Here is a 5,072-nt window from a genome sequence, read left to right on the forward strand (position 1 = left end):
TGGACAACAGCAGCACAACACTGCCCAGCCAGCCCTAGCTCCCACCCTCCCTCTTCACTGTCCACAGCTGGAGTGAGAAATGGCGCCGACGCAGGGACCTTTTATAGAGTCCAAAACCCGCGAGATCCGGAAGGCGGGATGATGACGTTTTGCCTCGATTTCAGTTCCGAGTCAGGCGGGAAAACCCGAGCTGGACTCGGTTCCCAGCTCGGATCAGGGTGGCTCAGGGGGGTTCGGATTTCAGAAATCCGAACCCGCTCATCCCTAATATACACCCACATATCATAAACAGTATACATCTCATAGTAAGGAGGAATCAGTCTCGTGATGGAGGAGACCTCACGCACACTGACATGTATACACCCACATATCATACACAGTATACATCTACTCATACTAATGAGGAATCAGTCTCATGTGATGGAGGAGACCTTACAGACCCTGACATTTATACACCCACATATCATACACAGTTTACATCTACTCATATTAAGGGGGGATCAGTCTTATGTGATGGAGGAAACCTCACAGATAGTGATAGTTATACACGTTCTGATCACACATTTACATCAGGTCATACTGACAATGAAATTATTCACCAAACTTCCACCATTGTAGGTAATATATGTAGTATCTCCAGTAACCCAGAATATGTAGCTGGTACATTGTATCCTTCTCAACATCAAGTTACAGAGAGAAAGATGGAAAATGTTGTTGGCCCAACTCATCCTGGTCAGACGAGTGGTCATAACGTACAGAGACCACACGTTGGGCTTGAACAAAAGGAAACTTTTGTTGATATCTCAAATCTTACTAAATATTGGAGAGAGAACTCTAGAAAGAAAACACTGCAGTGCTCTGAGTGTGTGGAATATTTTCTGAAGAACGCTCTACTTGTCTCCCACCAGAAAACTCAAGCCGTTCAATGTTCTGAATGTGGCAAATACTTTCGGACCAATTCCCGACTGGTGGTTCATCAGAGATATCACACAGGTGAGAAGCCGTACCAATGTTCCCAATGTGGGAAGCGCTTTTTTTTTTACAAAAAAAGGTGCTGGTGAAACATAGGTGCGTCATTTGGAAGCAAAAACATTTGGGTGTTCCGATTGTGGTGAATGGTTTACTGAGGAGTGGAGGCTGGTCAGCCATCAGGTTACTCACACAGAAGTAGAATCCTTTAGCTGTTCTGATTGTGGGATGCAATTTACTGAAAAATGGAGACTAGTCAGCCATTGGAGAACTCACACAGGAGAGAAGCCATTTCAGTGCTCTGAATGCGAAAAACAGTTTGCCGAGAGACGGGCATTAGTTGGCCATCAGAGAACTCACACTGGGGAGAAACCTTTCCAATGTCCCGAATACGGAAAACATTTTGCAGAGAAAGGGACATTAGTCAGCCGTCTGCGAACTCACACTGGGGAGAAACTTTTCCAATGTGCCGAATGTGGGAAATGGTTTGAACAGAGAGGGGCATTAGGCAGACATTAGATAACTCATACGGACATTAAGCACACCTGCCCTGAACATGGGAGTAATTTTAGAAGAAAACCCACACTTGTTACCCATCAGAGGACTCACACGGGAGAGCGTCCGTTTCGGTGTTCTGGCTGTGGAGACCAGTTAGCTGACAAAAGGAGGTTGCTGAGACACCAACAAAATCAAACGGGTGTTAATTGTACGTGTCCTGAATGTGGGAAAGACTTTAGAGCGAAGTTGTCACTTGCTAATCATCTGAGAAGCCACACAAGAGAAAATACATATGCCTGCTCCGGATGTGGGAAATGTTACAGAAATAAGTACACGCTTGTTAGACACAAGAGCGTTTATAAGGGGGAGAGATAGTTGCTGAGTTCCAAACGTGAGGATGGATTTGGAGACTTGTGTAGAGATAACAGCAACTCGCACTAAAGAGCCTGATTCCGAGTCGATCGCAGCTTGTGATCACCATCGCAACCGATGCTCGTGATCGTTGCTCCTTTTACCAGGCTGCTGCTTAAGAGGGTCTGCGGGTGAGATCACAGGACCCATTCTGTGCATTTGCACAAACCAGGTCCTGTGCATGCGCAAACCACTCACTATTGGAGATATATGCAAATCATTAGGTTAGCGTACATCTCTGAGACAGTCCCTCAGTCGCTTATTCACTCACATTGGAGGCCATACTCTGACGGAGATTCTGTACCTAGCATGGAGCTGGTGGAAGTCCCAATGGTGCTACCAATGGTTGCAACTGCAGCTGTTCACAGTGGACGTCCCAGTCCTTCCACACTCAAGACACATAGCTGTACACCAGAGGAAGGACTGATACCAGCATTAGCATAATGTCACACGCGCAGCTGGAGCAGAAGACACTAGCGCAGTTGCAGCAGCCTCCGACTCAGAATGTGGCCCAAAGAGTGCAAATATGACACATGGAGAACTGAATGTGTTTTGCATGCAGGGGAAATAGTGGCTGATTTTGCATGTAGCCCACATTCACTGGGCAGCTTTATTTCTACAATAAGATTTAGAGTTTAGCTAGAACACACCCTCTTCCAATCTCTAAATGTGTCAACAATCTCGCCCCCACCCTGCAGAGCAACATGTTTTGGTCAAGGTCCCAAATTAAACCACCCTGCTGGATGTTCTCCTAACGCTAATTGTGGCCCTTGGTGTGTTTCAAATTAAAAAATATTTTTCTACAAAAGAATATCTTTATCATGTTAAGATGTGTTTGTTTGCCTTTCTGCTGATACATTTTTCTCTGTTTTATGGCAAATGGCAGCAGTGACATAAGCCGGCAGTGACCAGGTGAGAATATTTGTGGTTTAACCAAAACAGTGTAATAAGAGGCCACTAGAGCTACTAAAACATAGAGCAAAGCTCACAGTTCTTGTATGATTCAACTTCAAAGAGTTGTTTCTGAATCTAAACGCCACATTCTAAAATAGTGGCATGGTCATGTGACACACAATGCCGTGGCACCCTCATGCTACAAAGCCGCATACACTTACGGAGCATTTGTAGCTGGAGTTGATAAGTAACCATGACTGCACCGTTTCAGTGTTTACTAGGACACATCAGTCTGTAATGCAAGCCCAAATACTGTATAAGAGGGATGTATTTACACACCCAAATTAATATCCAGATAATTCTATATAATATTTCGCCATTGAGCCAATCCCTAGGGTATTTCTATAATTGGGTACACTCATCGGCTGGTTGGTGCTTGAGACATGGCAGGCACACTCAGTTACTGTACCCACCCAGTATGGTCTGCCGGAGAATGGTTATGCCAGTTATTGCCAAGCCTTTCTTCACAGCCTTTGGTCCTCAGCAGTCCAGCATCAGCTGTAGCCCCCAACCAGTCCTGTTTGCTAGTCTCTCATTACCAATAAGCATTGCTTCTTATGTTCCCTTTTCTTACCACAGTGCTGGAGTCTGTGGGCCCGATTCAGATCCGTTCGCTAGATGTGTTGGTACGCAGCCGTCAGCTGCTAAAGTATGCAAATCCCGCGATCGCACGGCAAGACATTAGTACGCCCACTATGTCTTTACGTGCGATCGCCAGCCAGTCTTAAGACCCCCACATTCCCTTTGTTACACATGTCATCTCCAGGAAGTGTATGCAACAATCAGTAACATCGAGAACCATCGGATGCATACACAGGACTTGTGGTTGACCCTACCCTACCGCAAGCGCTGCAGTGTTTTAAACAGCCATGTGACGTTTACTAGGACGTTGCGTCTTCACTATGCACGCCCTAGGAACGGCGTTTTGACGCTCAGGCACGCATGCATTCGCATCACCAAACCCGTACCATCGATCTTTCCCTGTGACCACCCACAAATGGCACATTCTGTCACTCAATCTTGCGGGCAGTATGTGTACGCGCTACGTTCTCTTCCCGATTGCAACGACTGGTTCGCGCATGAGCACTGCGACTTTTGCGCATGCACAGAATGCGAGAATCATCCAGCAGCCTAGCGAGCGGGTCTGAATCGGGCCATGTGTGCAGAGGGAGAGTGGACATTAGTGGGTCTTATATTTTAGAGATGGCTATGGGCCACTACTGTGCCTCATCTCCTGGATGCCTCCTGTACTGTACATGGCTCCCTACATTATCTATATAAGAGACTCAAACAATAGGTATCCCCTCCCCAAATCCTCAACAGAGGAGATGTAGTCTTGCTGATAGGGATCAATGATGGTTTTCCTCCTGGCCTAACCCCTTAGTCATTATGACGTGACCAGCGCTTGTAGCCCCCTGTGGCAGGTACTTAGGCCCTCATTCAGAGCCGCTCGTTAACAGCAGTACGCTCGTTGCGTTCCGATGTTGTGAAACCGCGCATGCGCCGGTGTAACACTGCGCACGTGCGTACGGCAGATTGCGAGCATTTTTTCACTCGTTCGGCAAATTGCGAACAGGAAGTGACATGTCAAATGTGATTGACAGAACAGGCCGTTTTTTGGCGTTGACGGGGGTGGAGATGGAAAAACGCAGGCGTGGCGAGGCATTTTTGGGGCGTACATTAGCTCATGCGAACGTCCAATGTGTTCGTACCAACTCATACGTCACTGGCTGATCCTCTTTCCGTTCAAACTGCTCGCACAGCTTAGGGTCTGGATTACTCGACCACAATGGCGATGGCCTTGTCCTTTTGCCCGGGCCTCCACGATGTTTCATTGATTTATCACGGCTTGTCAGATAAACAATCAACTTTGGATTGAAAACCAGCTTGTTTTGTTTTTTTTCACTTTGGAATAGCACAAAACCGTACACAGCTGAAAATCTCGGCTGCTAATTTCAGGATTACACAATCAATTAGCGTTTTTTGGTAGTAATGTATTTTACAATTTGGTTAGTATTTTTGCATTTTGTAACAATATTGTATTCATCTTTGTGTGTATTGTAACCTTTCGCATTGTTTTTTTTTTTTTTTTTTTTAACATTTATTCCAAAGTGTTTTTTAAAGTAACATTTTGATTTAACCCTTGATTTTTTGTAAGTCCCAAACTCCGATTTCGTTTTTCCCTTGTGGGCCAGAATTAACTATAAAACAATTGTCAATTAATGTCACAATACAGTTGA

General features: G+C 45.6%; 1 pseudogene; it reads left to right on the plus strand.

Annotated features, from left to right (window-relative positions):
• The first annotated feature begins 274 nt into the window (after positions 1-274).
• LOC148517733 (uncharacterized) lies at positions 275-1,842 on the plus strand (annotated as a pseudogene).
• The last annotated feature ends 3,230 nt before the right edge of the window (positions 1,843-5,072 follow it).

Source organism: Taudactylus pleione, unplaced genomic scaffold, assembly GCF_031769625.1.
Source record: "Taudactylus pleione unplaced genomic scaffold, aTauple2 ptg000212l, whole genome shotgun sequence".
Taxonomy (NCBI): domain Eukaryota; kingdom Metazoa; phylum Chordata; class Amphibia; order Anura; family Myobatrachidae; genus Taudactylus; species Taudactylus pleione.